Source organism: Leptodactylus fuscus, chromosome 1 (assembly GCF_031893055.1).
Source record: "Leptodactylus fuscus isolate aLepFus1 chromosome 1, aLepFus1.hap2, whole genome shotgun sequence".
Classification (NCBI taxonomy): domain Eukaryota; kingdom Metazoa; phylum Chordata; class Amphibia; order Anura; family Leptodactylidae; genus Leptodactylus; species Leptodactylus fuscus.
Genome location: NC_134265.1, coordinates 7,895,173 through 7,910,129, shown reverse-complemented (window position 1 = coordinate 7,910,129; position 14,957 = coordinate 7,895,173). Strand labels below are relative to the sequence as shown.

General features: G+C 46.3%; 1 pseudogene; it reads right to left on the bottom strand.

Moving 5' to 3' along the window:
* Window positions 1-14,957, bottom strand: part of LOC142189602 (uncharacterized) — a 243,420-nt pseudogene that overhangs the window by 171,823 nt on the left and 56,640 nt on the right.

Here is a 14,957-nt window from a genome sequence, read left to right as displayed (position 1 = left end):
TAGGGCCCAGGGGACTGCTTCTATAGTGGCAGACATCGATCCTAGGACCTTCATGGCCGTCCTGATGGTGACCCTCCGGGTAGTGGCTAGATGATGAACCGCTCGAGCAATCTTCTCCTTGCGAGAGGAGGGTAGCGAGATCGTCATGCTGCGAGAGTCTAGAATGAATCCCAGAAACTGAATTCGTGTTGCTGGCACCACAACCGATTTTTGCCAGTTTATCAGCCACCCCAACTTGGTTAACAGAGCTACTACGGTCTGCACCTGCGTGGTAAGAACCTCCTTTGAGTGGGCTTTGAGAAGCCAGTCGTCCAGATAAAGGACTATAAATATGCCTTGAAGGGCGGCAGCGACCGGAGCTATTACCTTGGTGAAGGTGTGGGGGGCGGAGGATATGCCGAACGGGAGGGCTGCGAACTGAAAGTGCGCCTCTTTCCCTTCTATATACAGTATACGGCAATCCTTAGGAATTTCCGGTGCGCTGGAAATATGGGTACGTGGAGATAGGCGTCCTTCAGGTCCAGGGTGACGAAGTGATCTCTGGGCTGTAGGAATGGCAGCACCGACCTGATGGTTTCCATGCGGAAGCGTACCTTGTGGATAAACTGATTCAGGTATCTGAGATCAATGATCATACGCCACTCGCCTGATGTCTTGGGGACCAAGAAGACTGGAGAGTAGACGCCTTTGCCTTGCTCTGCGCGAGGAACCACCTCCAGCGCGGCTTTGTCCACGTACTCTTGGATGGATTTCTCCAGATGAAGTTGTTTGGAGCCCTGAAGAGGGCGGGTTCTTACCATCTTTTCTGGCGGCTGGGAAATAAAACTTATTTTGTAACCCTCCTGGATAGTCTGTATAGCCCAGGGGTCCCGAGTGTGCTGGCGCCAGGCAGCCACATAGTGGAAAAGATGACCGCCCACTACAGGGGGGGGGAGGGAAGGGATGGGGGAGAGGGGATTTTCAGAAGGAGACCTGCTTACGGTCGCGAGAGGCGCCCCTTCCTCTGATGCCACGCCTCCGTCCTCTGGACCCTCTTCTTGCGGAACCCTGCCCTCGAAAGGAGGATCTTCGTCCCTCTAAGGGCTGTGGGAGGTTTTTCCCCTTGGAGTCGGCCAGGCCCTCCATGATCCGGTCGAGCTCTTTCCCAAACAACCACCCAGGCTCAAAGGGGAGGCCGCAGAGGCTGCTCTTGGAGGTGATGTCAGCCCTCCATGGTCTCAACCACAAGGGCCGTCAGGCATCAGTCGAAAGTGCTATCGCCCTGGAGGCTAGCCTGGAAGTGGGTGGCCTCCACCAGGTGGTCCGCCAGCAAGGAGATACTTGCCATTGTATCCGGAATCAATGTCCCTTGATAGGGACGACAACTCAGCCCGAAGGCCTAAAGCCACTTCATTGGCCGAGATGCCTAAGAAGGCCTGGGCGGAGGAGGCTGAATAGATATGCCTCAGAGAACTCTCGACCCGACGATCCATTGGGTCCCTTAAACTTGACCCGTCTACGCCTAGACAATTTGGCCACTGCGACATCCACCTTGGGGGGGTGTCCCCATGCCTTCAGCTGGGCCTCTGCCACGGGGAACAGCGTCTTGAAACGTCTGGAAGGGATGAATGGTTTATCCGGGCGCCTCCACTCCCCTTCCATCATGCGGGCCAAGTCTGGGCTGGGTCTGATGGTCTTGGTTTTGCGGCTTGGACCTTCACCGCCGTCGCGGTCTTTTATCTTTAGTGTTTTAAACACTCTAGAGATCTTCTCTAGGGGGAATATCTCTTTCTTTCCTTCCTCATAGTCGTCCTCCGAAGACTCCACGTCTCTAATCCGCAAGTTTTTTAACGGCGGTAGCGACAGCTGAAATGGTTCCAGGCGCGGTTTTTTCGCTAGGTGGGAAACCGTATCTTCCACCCACTTCATGGAATCCTGGACAAACCCCTTCACCCAGGAGACCATTTCACGCATGGGGGTCGCATCAGACGAAGAAGCTCTACACCCTTGGCAAAATCGATACTGTGAGTCATCCGGTAATGGAATCCTACACTTGGCGCATGCTAGGTGCTTTCTTTTACTCGCAGCCTTCCTTCGAGGCGGCAAAACGGAGGAAGATGAGGACGATATCCTGGGAAGAGAACAAACACCCCTCACAAACTGCTTTAACAGGCATAGCCCCCCCAATCCTCTGCCTCCTCCTTTCAAATCCGTAGAAGTCAGACTGCACTTCACGCAATGTACAGCAAGGCAAAGCTTACTGAGTTGCTTGCAACCGAAGCGGCAAGCAAAGAATGAATGGTGGAGGGGGGAACTTATAGGAGCCAGGGGAGGGGCTTATAGCGGGACCACCCACTGACAAACCTGCACTGTGACAGCCTGGGGGCCCTGGGTGCTATCTTTCCAGGGGGGAACAAACAAAAAAATCCCCTAGATTCTAAATATAATCTCCCAGGGGGACGCCATAGCCGGCGGACCTGGGGAACCTGAGAAAGGTTCCCAGGCAAAAAGGTTCCCCCTCCTCCTACCACCAAGCACCCGGCAGGGAGGAGACGTGGCCACTGAAGCCGGCGCCGCAAGACACAAAGAAGGGGGGGGAGAGGAAAGCTGTCAACCTCCCCCCCCACCCCACCCAAGGAGAGGGAGCCCCCCTGACACCCTGCAGGGCCAGGAAAAGAATCACTAAAAAGGTAACAGAAGGGGGAGAGGGGCAGGCCCTAAGGCCAGAAGCCCTGCTCTCCCCTACCACCTGTCCTGTCCCACAGGACAGAAAAAAACACAAGGGAGAGCAGGTCTTCCGGCCTCTTATAGGGGGTCAAAAGCTGTTAGGTAATTAAAAATTCCACCTGTCCTAACAGCTTATAGGGGCAGGAATACCCCAGCTGTGCTGCTGTTGGGCATAGGGGGAAAATTGGTTTTATAACCTCAGTGAGCTTTGAACTTCATAGTCAGGTGTATACAATCATGAGAAAAGGTATTTAAGGTGGCCAATTGCAAGTTGTTCTCCGATTTGAATCTCCTCTGAAGAGTGGCATCATGGGCTACTCAAAAGAACTCTCAAATGATCTGAAAACAAAGATTGTTCAACATAGTTGTTCAGGGGAAGGATACAAAAAGTTGTCTCAGAGATTTAACCTGTCAGTTTCCACTGTGAGGAACATAGTAAGGAAATGGAAGACCACAGGGACAGTTCTTGTTAAGCCCAGAAGTGGCAGGCCAAGAAAAATATCAGAACGGCAGAGAAGAAGAATGGTGAGAACAGTCAAGGACAATCCACAGACCACCTCCAAAGAGCTGCAGCATCATCTTGCTGCAGATGGTGTCACTGTGCATCGGTCAACAATACAGCGCACTTTGCACAAATAGAAGCTGTATGGGAGAGTGATGAGAAAGAAGCCGTTTCTGCAAGCACGCCACAAACAGAGTCGCCTGAGGTATGCAAAAGCACATTTGGACAAGCCAGCTTCATTTTGGAAGAAGGTCCTGTGGACTAATAAAACAAAGATTGAGTTGTTTGGTCATACAAAAAGGCGTTATGCATGGCGTCCAAAAAAAACAGCATTCCAAGAAAAACACTTGCTACCCACTGTAAAATTTGGTGGAGGTTCCATCATGCTTTGGAGCTGTGTGGCCAACTTTTTGGGAATTTTTCTTTTTTATTTTTTTAAGAATTTTTTTTTTAATTTTGGCAAACATATGCTGTAAACTATATTCATGCACATTAAGCGGTTTACCACTGAGTTTATGTGATTTCCTTTGCTAGTAAGCAATTACCTCTAATTTGACATTTCGAGGGTTAATGTGTATTTGATGGGTGTGGCCTTTTTTTGACTTTATTTATGTGTCTTGAACATTCACTTGAACTAAGCTATGAGTAAGGGACGTTAACAATAACTGTCCTGAAATGCGTCAGCTTTTTCTGCCATGTATCCGTGAATGGTGAGGTATATCCATGTTTTTAATTTTTATATGGAGTAAAAGTTAAGTTTTATAAAACAATGGATTGCTGGAATTTTTCAAAGTTTCGTCTTATATTCACCTACAACAGTCGGGTGTTTTTCTGTGCAACCACATCTTTAGATCCATGTTACAACAGCGTTGCTTCATAGTAAGAGAGTGCTGGTACTAGACCGGACTGCCTGCAATCCAGACATCTATCCCATATAAAATGTGCGGCGAATTATGAAACGTGAAATACGACAATGGAGACCCCGGACTGTTGAGCAAATGAAGTTGTACATCAAGCAAGAATGGTAAAGAATTCCATCTACAAAGCTCCAACAATTCATGTCCTCAGTTCTCCAACTTATTGAGTGTTGTTAACAGTAAAGGAGATGTAACACAGCGGTAAACATGACCCGGGCCTAGTCTTCTGTTGCCCCCGTCCAAGCATTTTTGGAACATATTGCAGACATTGAATTCAAAATCAGTGAATATTAGCAAAAAGCAAATACAGTTAATTCATTTGAACACTAAATATCTTGTCTTTGTAGTGTATTCCATTGAAAATAGGTTGAAAAGGATTTGTAAATCATCGTATTCTGGTTTTATTTATGTTTTACACAATATCCCAACTTTATTGGAACAGGGGTTGTATTACACTGTGTGGGAGCAACAAGGAGAACATTGTGGTGTGTAAAGACTACAAGGCCATAATAGTGATTGAGGGCTACCTCTGATGATGTCATGACTATGTGATCAGACTCTTGTGTAGGGTGGAGATGTTCTGCATTGTACAGGATAGTGCGGTGTTATAGAGAAAGATGAAGTTCCTGAGAAGGAGAGGAGAAAACGTGTGAGCAAGAGGGGAACCTGTGGGTGCAGGATATGAGACATAGATATAATAGACTTTATTCCCTTAGATCAGTATACATGGTTTCCTAATAATAAAAAAAGTACAGAAAAATCAGTCCCAAGAAACAATATCTGAATGTAATTGAGATGCCATTATAGGTATCCCAGATAAAAAATAACCTCAGTCCATTATAAAACAGCAAACAAATTACAGCTCAGCCTTAATTAGAACTTTAAATAGCATTAAACTAAAATAAATATTTTAACCTAAAAAAAAACAGTATATGTAAGTTCCTTGCTAATACCTGGATGGGAAAATGACTTAAGGTTGAAAACCACTTACAATCCGCTTCATACCTCTGTGACTTCTCAGATGTTGAACAAGACATGATTTCTGAATAAAATATTTCCCACATTCTGGGCATGAATACGGCTTCTCCCCTGTGTGAGTTCTCTCATGTTCAACAAGATATGAATTACGCGTAAAACATTTCCCACATTCTGGGCATGAATATGGCTTCTCTCCTGTGTGAATTCTCAGATGTTTAACAAAATATGAATTACTCGTAAAACATTTCCCACATTCTGGACAAGAATATGGCTTTTCTCCTGTGTGAGTTCTTAGATGATCAACAAGATTTGATTTTTTCCTAAACCATTTTCCACATTCTGAGCAAAAATATGTCTTCTCTCCTGTGTGAATCTTTTGATGTTGAACAAGATTTGATTTCTTAGTAAAACATTTCTCACATTCTGGGCATGAATATGGCTTCTCCCCTGTGTGAGTTCTCTGATGTGTAACACCTCTTCTACATCTTTCATTTTGTTTAACAGACTGTGATGAATTAGAAGAAAGATCTTTCTCCTGAATGGCTGAGGGTATATTTGGGGTAATGACATGCTCTTCATATGGATATTGTGTGATACCATGATCCTCTGCTGTATAATCTGAAGATATCAGATGTTCCTCTGAGCTCCTGGTACAGTCATCTGAGAAGAAGAAAACTGATATTACAATTATTGAATAACATAACCTTATAGGTATATTCCTAACTGAGCTGCCGCTGCCTGAGACGCTTCAGACTGTGTGAAGAAGTGAAGTCAGTGGCACAGGCAGCAAACGACGGCAGCGCGGCCTACTTCATTAGTATTCACTGTGCTGAGACGGAGGTCAGTGATGGTGACTAGTAATGAAGCGGGGCAGGAGACGCCATCACTGCTCTAGGTCACTGTAGAGGTGAACACAATCCATGGCTGCTTAAATATGGCCACTTATGTGGAATAATACTGTAGGACGCCATAAATCTTACTGTATTACACCCCATACACACAATAGAATCCAAACCACATCTGCTGGATTTCCCAGCCTGAACTCATCGCGGATCTGCTGTCCCAATTTTTCTCTTTACTTTATTGTGATTTTCTTATTGCTTAAACTTTTATAAATTAAAAAAGAAATGTGTCTGTTCTATATAGTGGTGACCCCTCACCTGCAGAGTTGTCTCTTTTGTTTCTTTTGCTTTAACCAGGTGGCCTAGTCTGTCATTTTGTGTGTCATGGTCTGTCTATGGTCTAAGCCGATTATGTTTCCTCTTGTTTTACCTATCTATGACGGTATTATATTTAATGGAATGCATCAAAAGTTACCTTTTGGATTTTGTATCATCAGAAGGAGAGTCCACTATAAATTGTGATGCAACATCCTGTACACCATTACTTAATCCTTGTTACTGGCATGTCTACACCAGTCCACTGCTCTGGCATGGTGTGTGGTAATATGGTATTGCTATGGGTCGAGGAGAGCCGCTCCACACATTTCTTTCCTTAGTACCAAAAGAGAGCGAAGGGAAGATCTCAAATGGATATCGGAAAGTGAGATAATAAAAATGAATGTACTATCTTGCACTACCCAATGAGAAGGGATTCAGATTTCAGAACATTAATATTAACATTGGATAGGCAATTATAAGTGTTCAGTTCTGACATGAGAGTAGGAAAGAAGATAAATAAAAGCGAGAAATCTCTGTAGGTCGTATATTTATGGAGACACCAGGGTGGTTGTGGATGAGAAGTAGCAATGGCTCAAAAGAAGAAAAACACTTATTTTGTGTTCATCCGAACCTAAAGTTTTCTGAAAATTAACTTACGAACGGCTTAGTTCATCTCTACAATCTGATGCATTATATTGGATACAATGAGGGTAAGTTCACACAGAGTTTTTTGGTCAGGATTTTGAGGCCGTATTCGCCTCAAAATCCTGACTAAAAAGACGGCTTCCATTGAAATCAATGGGAGACGCTCAGGAGCTTTTTCCGGGATCCGGCTTGTGAAAAAGAAGCGAGGTGCTGTTTCACCTCGCGATTCGGCCTGAAGACACACCCTCCTCCCGACTAGGCCCTTTCATTGGGCCTAATCCGGAGTGGAGTGTGCGGCTGGATGTCAGTACAGTGCACCGGCTTTCAGTCACGGCTACCCGCCTCCGCCTCAGGTCCCAATCCAAAAAACCCCGTGTGAACTTACCCTAAAGCTCAATTGTTACAGCAGTACTCCGCCCGCATGTTACCAAGCAGTATAGGGGAAAAATAATGGTGAAGTGGGCGCTAGGCAGGGCCCACGAGAAAAGTACAAATATAAAATCATATTATGTAAAGTGCATTACATGGTAATTCTATGGCTCTAAAAACATAATTTCGTTCACAAACGCTACAATATGTCTGGGGTTGGGGGCGGAGGAGGTTTGTGAACAATTAGTCTGCTGAATATGACTCCGAACCACATGGGATGTCAGTTCTGTAGATAATGACCTGATCTTGGAGGCCCTTGCTCCCTTTGTTAAGTGTAAATTAAAATTGAGATTATTAGGAGCAAAACAGTAACAATGCAGTTACGTATTGCAAGTCATATTTATGTATGAGATAACCAAGATGATTGTCTATAAAATGATGGGAGACTCACATTCCAAGTTGTGGTGAACGGTGAGATCTGGAGCCTGAAAGTCACAAGGTCAGAACATTGTTACCCTTCTGCCCCTAAGTGTATCTGTTAGGAAGTGATGGGGCAGAGGTTGGATGAGGGTGAACAGGATGGCTCAGACAGATCACCAGTACAAAAGATGGTTCACGATTGTACATAAAGTTATAGCCGTCGCTGAATGAAGAGAATCAGTGCCCCTTCTGTGCTTTATATAGTGGTGACTCCTCACCTGGGCGGGTCCCTGTAGGAATGTCCTCCTCACACTCCTCATCACCACTCACATAGGGCTCTTCCTGTATTCTCATAGATATAGCATTAATGTCGCTCACATCTTTATCCTGATGGAAAATCTGGGAAACAAATAATGTAAAAGTCACCGGACAAATGGGGAAGTCACAGAGAATGTTCTAGATCATTAATCCGCATGAAGATGAAAGATGTCCTGACAGTAGCTGCAGGTCTGTGAGAAGCCGGATAAACATATTAGATGGCGGCTCAATGACACCGCCCATGTATATAACCATATAATACTGCTGGATACAACAAGACTGACCACAAGGACTTCACAGCCCGTCTACACATCATAGGGAATATCTCCATCTACCTGATCATCATCCTGTGGAAGAAGAGGACTGGGACATCTCTCCGGTGTTGTCCTCTTACTGGATCTACCTGTAGGAAACACAGACAGGGACTGAATTCATTCTGTACATACAAATAATGGAAGTCCATGTGTATATAGTCATGTCTATTACCTGCTGATGTGAGGGGCTGCTGGTCCTCCATCATCACCTCCTTGTACAGATCCTTGTGTCCTTCTAAATACTCCCACTCCTCCATGGAGAAATAGACAGCGACATCCTGACACCTTATAGGAACCTGACAACACAATGATACAGTCATCACCCCGACCCCTCCAGTTACTGTATAATGTCCCAGCATTCCCAGCAGTGTCACCTCTCCAGTCAGCAGCTCCAGCATCTTGTGGGTGAGTTCTAGGATCTTCTGTCCATTGATCTCCTCCTGTATCAGGGGGTGAGGTGGAAGCCCCGGGATTGGGCTCAGGGTTCCTCCATATCCTTCATACACAGGAGCCTGACAGCGCCCACTAGAGGTCTTCTTCACTACTGTGTAATCCTGGATATGGGGAGACACATTAATAAATCTCACTACATACATGTCCAGAGTCCATCACCTCTCCAGTCATATCATCTGTTATTACTATAGATAATAATGATGTCATGATGACATCATCAGAATCTCTCACCTCTCCAGTAAGCTGGTAGATGATCTCTAGGGTGAGATTTAATAGACTTTCCGCCATCTTGTTCCTGTCTCTTTCCATCCTTGATGGATCAATCAGGAATATTCTCTTATATAGAAGATCCTGAGAGGATTCTATATTGTAGGAACCTGAATGGAGAGAAGATGAGACAATGTAATCACTACACGGAATCCCATGGAATAAATAGAAGAGTTGAGTCCCATTATTATCACCACCTCCTACTTCTGACGTCGGCAGCGTGTAGATCAGGAAGGAAGTGACTTGTTGTGGGCCGGCTTGGTGGGTATATAAGGTGTGTGATAGGCTGAACAGAATCTCATTGGGAGTTTTTTGTTTTTTTTAATGTAGATTGTTAGCCCCTTATAGGGATCACAATGTACATTTTTTTCCTAATAGTATATCTTTGTGGAATGGGAGGAAATCCACGCAAACACGGGAAGAACATACAAATTCCTTACAGATGTTGTTCCTGGCAGGATTCGAACCCAGGACTCCAGCACTGCAAGGCTGTAGTGCTAACCTCTGAGCCACCGTGTTGCCTCTCTCATTGGGAGTATTTGACCAGCCTCAAGCGTACTGGCTGAGGGGTGTTTGGTGCTGCCCGGGGTGTTGCAACACAAATTGGATCTGGAAGAACCAAAACCTGATGCCGAACAGCCCAGGAGGCTCCAGCAGCTCTAGTAGAATGAGCCGTGCTACCCACTAAGGAGGGGAAGAAACCCTCAAGAAGGTGAAGAAGAGGCCAAAGATACGGAGCTGACACTTGTACAGATGACACTGACTTTCCCTGCAGCTTCAGTCACAACAAGTGATGGTTCGTCCATCGATCTCTTGGAACAGCCACAACTGTCACAGATAGATCTCCCACATGTCTGTCTGGACTACAATCTACTGGCCATAGAGGTGAAGACACTCGGCCCCTGATATTACCAGCACACTGGAACTAACTGTACAGTCCTCCCTGACCCTGACAGAAGAGGAAGTATTACAGCCTAGTACGCAACGTGCAACAACAAGTGACTAATGCAGAGGAGAAAGTGGCCAACGGGAATCTGTAGGTTTGTGACTTACTGAAATGAGCAGAATCTTACATGATGGTATAGAGGACGTAGAGAATGGGCCCCGCTGTAGGGACATGAGAGGAATGAGTGTCCCGGAGAATGTTCCATCCAGAGATCTAACACCGATACAGGGGCTTGTAAAAGTCTTCAGCCCCCAATAGCAATACTTTGGCTACAATTCCAGCTACAAGTCTTTTGGGCTCGGTCTCTACCAGCTTTGCACATCTAGAGATGAGATTTCTGCCCCTTCTTCTTCTTTGCAGCCAGATTGGATGGAGCGTCTGTGAACAGCAATTTTCATGTCTTGCCACAGATGCTCAATGAGATTTAGGTCTGGACTTTGACTGGGCCGTTCTAAGAGCGGAATATTCTGTGAACGAAACCATTCACTGGAGCTCGGGCTGGAGGTTTAGGGTCATTGCTGGAAGGGGAATCTCCTGCCCAGTCTCAGGTCTATTGTAACCTCCAACAGGACCACGAGGAGGACATTATAGTGTGTGGGGGCCACAAGGAGGGCATTATAGTGTGTGGGGGCTACGAGGAGGACATTATAGTGTGTGGGGCCACGAGGAGGACGTTATAGTGTGGGGGGGCCACAAGGAGGACATTATAGTGTGTGGGGGCCACGAGGAGGACATTATAGTGTGTGGGGGCCACGAGGAGGACATTATAGTTTGTGGGGGCCACGAGGAGGACATTATAGTGTGTGGGGGCCACAAGGAGGACATTATAGTGTGTGGGGGCCACAGGGAGGACATTATAGTGTGTGGGAGCCACAGGGAGGACATTATAGTGTGTGGGTGCCACGAGGAGGACAATATAGTGTGTGGGGGCCACGAGGAGGATGACTGAATGTATGAGAAGGGCTGGGAGCGAGCACTTACCTCCTCGGGTACAGCATCCGTCTGCTCACAGGACCTGTGATGATGTCATAGGTGTGGGAGCAGTCAAGGAGTCACATGATCAGGTCCTGCTGTTATCGCTTCATCTGTGCAGAAGATACATCCCAGACTTCACATCTGCAGAGGAGAAGAGGAAACTCTACTGGGAGAAGAAGAGGCCACTGTGGAGATCGCTGCCCAATATCTGTCCAGCTGCCACCAAACAAGAGGAAAATGAGACGCATGGACTATTAACCCCCCCTCCCCTAAGCCGCCCCCATCACCTGTCTACCCCATACTCACCGACACCTACACGCCCCAAACAAGAACGAGGACACTCAAACCCCCAACCCACGGACCCCGTACCCACCCCCCTCCACCACCCCCAACCTACTTTGCTTTGGCAACAACAAACATCTTATTCTTTGGTAACGCTAATAAAGCACTTTTGTATTTGTACTAAATCCTAGTGAGCTAAAGGACCTGTGATGATGTCACCGTGTGGGAGGAGTCAGAGAATCACTTGACCAGATATTAGAGGTCTCTGTAGAGCTGTCTGTGTGTGACGTGTATGTCGCGGAGCCGTCTGTGTGTGACTTGTACGTAGCCGAGCTGTCTGTGTGTGACGTGTATGTAGCGGAGCCGTCTGTGTGTGACTTTTTACGTAGCCGAGTTGTCTGCGTGTGACGTTTAGGAAATAATTATGAAGGAAATAAGTATGTGACCCTTGCTGATTTTGCACGTTTTTCCTCTGACAAAGACATGAACAGTCTATAATTTTAAGGGTAGATTAATTTGCATTTTGCAGAGAGAAATATGTATTTGATCCCTCTGGCAAACAAGACTTAATACTTGGTGGTAAAACCCTTGTTGGCGCGCTCAGCAGTCAGAGGTTTTAGTACTTGATGATGAGGGTTGCGCACATGTCAGACATGTCAGGAGGTATTTTGGTCCACTGCTCTTTGCAGATCATCTCTAAACCATTAGGAATTTGAGGCTGTCGCTTGTCAACTCGGATCTTCAGCTCCCTCCATAAGTTTTCTATGGGATGAAGGTGTGGAGACTGGCTGGGTCACTCCAAGGCCTAAGGGTGAATTCACACTGAGTAAACGCTAGCTTATTCTGAACGTAAAACACGTTCAGAATAAGCGGCGTCTAAAGCAGCTCCATTCATTTCTATGGGAGCGGGGATACGAGCGCTCCCCATAGAAATGAATGGGCTGCTTCTTTCACTCCGTGCAGTCCCATTGAAGTGAATGGGAAGTGCCGGCGTGTACGCTCCGGCATGAGCAGAGCTTGCCGTATACGCCGGCACTCCCCATTCACTTCAATGGGACTGCACGGAGTGAAAGAAGCAGCCCATTCATTTCTATGGGGAGCGCTCGTATCCCCGCTCCCATAGAAATGAATGGAGCTGCTTTAGACGCCGCTTATTCTGAACGTGTTTTACGTTCAGAATAAGCTAGCGTTTACTCAGTATGAATTCACCCTAAATGTGCTATTTTTTGAGACACTCCATTGTTCCAGCATTTCTCTTCCTCCAAAAACGAAGAGTTGAGATAATGCGAAAGAGCTCAATTTTTGTCTCATCCGACCACAAAAATTATTTAGGCCTCGCAGTTCTTAAACAATCTTCATCCAAGCTTTCTGCTGGAATTGGTGGCTGTAAGATATTCTAAGTAGTGAGATCATAGGAGAACATTCTGGAAAGGAACATAGTAACTAGGCCCCGTGTAATATGTCAGTGATACAAGTGCAGTATATACATATATACAATGAGGAGACAACTAATTAGTTTTAGTAAATGTGCGGCTTCAGGGTCGGACTGGGGTGTCTAGGGCCCACCAGTGGAATTGTTTCTAGGGGCCCACCGCCAGGACCCTGCAGATCAGCGGTACCGAGACAGGGTGGTTAAAGGTTATAACATGTTGGGAGCCATGCTACTCACGCACTATACCATGTGCAGTACATATACCTACTGCTACAGCCTGTATGGCAAGTGAACAGCATGGCTCCTAGAAATATTACCATTACCCCTAGCTGAAGTGTCCTGGAAAAAGCTGATCTGCAGAGGTCCAGGCTGTTGTATCATCGCATATGTAATATTGATGGCCTATCCTAAGGACAGACCATCAATATTAGAAGCATGGCTAAATCCCCGTGTGAACTTAGACTTATACCTATAGGGAAACTGCAGGTGTTTCTGCAGATATAAGTGACATGCTGCGATTTCCAAAACCGCAACAGTTTTGGAAATTGCAGTGTGTCTGCCATGTGTGTTTTTCTGCAATGTGTGGATGGGATTGCACTCACTATATACCTACACACTCAGGCCTGGTTCACATCTGCGTTCAGTAATCCATTCGGGGAGTCTGCATGGGGACCCTCCCAAACAGACTACCGAACGCATTAGCAAGTGGTATGCAGTGAAAGCACACATAGACTATAATGGGGTCCATGTGCTTTCTGTGCAGTGTCCGCAAAGAACATGCGGACAGAAAAGTACTTCACAATCTACTTTCCTGTCCACATGACTCGTGCGGACACCGCGTGGAAAGCACACGGACCCTATTATAGTCTATGGGGTCCGCATACTTTCACTGCACACCGCTTGCTAATGCATTTGATAATCCGTTCGGGGGGGGGGGGGGGGGGTTTCCCATGCAGACTCCCCAAACAGATCACCGAACGCAGATGTGAACCAGGCCTTATACATATATCATATATACACACATATATACAATACTATAGCACATATACATTTATATACATTCATATACCATATATAAGTCATATATACTTGTATGAATACTATATATACACACATATATATACATACACATTATTATAGCATACTGTATATACTCACACATACCTGTATACAAACATACAGTAGTCACACAGTATACAAGTCACATACTTTACACAAATGTACACATGCATACATATTAAACATACAGATTTTACAAAAAGAATTTACTCACCTATTCCAGCAGTAGCAAACTCAGCAGACGACTCCTGTCTTCCCCACACGCTGCTATGTAAGAGCATTCAGTGTGAGGAGGAGGGGGGAGGGGGAGAGAGGAAGTGAGACCTCACAGGAGAGCAGCAAAGCAGCGGCAGGTAAGTGAAGGGAGAGGCCGTTAGCTGAGGCTGAAGCTGCACATGCTATACAGCTTCAGCATCAGCTAATAGGGGCCCCGTGTGTGGAGACAGATGCATTGGCCAGGTACCCGGTTGGGGGCCCCTGGCCATCCCGATCGGGCCCCGACCAATGCATCTGCATTGTTAAAATGAAAACTTTAAGTCGGGGCCCACCGGGGGATTCCCCGGTGCTCCGGCGGGCCAGTCCGACCCTGTGCCGCTTTGTCTTTAATTAGTAGAGATGAGCGAGCAGTAAAATGTTCGAGGTTCGATATTCGTTTACAATAGCTGCTCAATATTCGACTATTCGAACGAATATCGAACCTCATTATAATCTATGGGAGAAAATGCTTCGCTACAGGGGATCCCACCATTCAACTCAGGAGAGTCACCAAGTCCACTATCACACCCCAGGAAATGATGCCAACACCCTGGAAAGCAACTGGGACACCAGGGGAAGCATGTCTGGGGGCATCAAGTACCTTTATTATGTCGGGATCCCCTGTCAGCTTGCGGTATGCAAGCAGTTTCCATTTTTGTCCGATTTTAGACTCCGCCTCCTCTGGCAGAACCAGCGTTGATTGGCCGAATGCTGTACACTGGCCAATCAACGCTGGTCAATGCATTCCTATGGCGAGATAAAACAGAGCTAGCCGTGCGGTTAGTTCGGCTACTCCGGACACCGGAGATGAAGCAGAGCTCAGCTCTGCTACACCCAACCATCCCTCCAACTATTCCTCCTGTCACACACATCTCTGGTGTAACAGAGCTCAGCACACACTCAGCTCTGCTACATCTCTACACTCTGTTGTAGAGATGTAGCAGAGCTGAGTGTGTGCT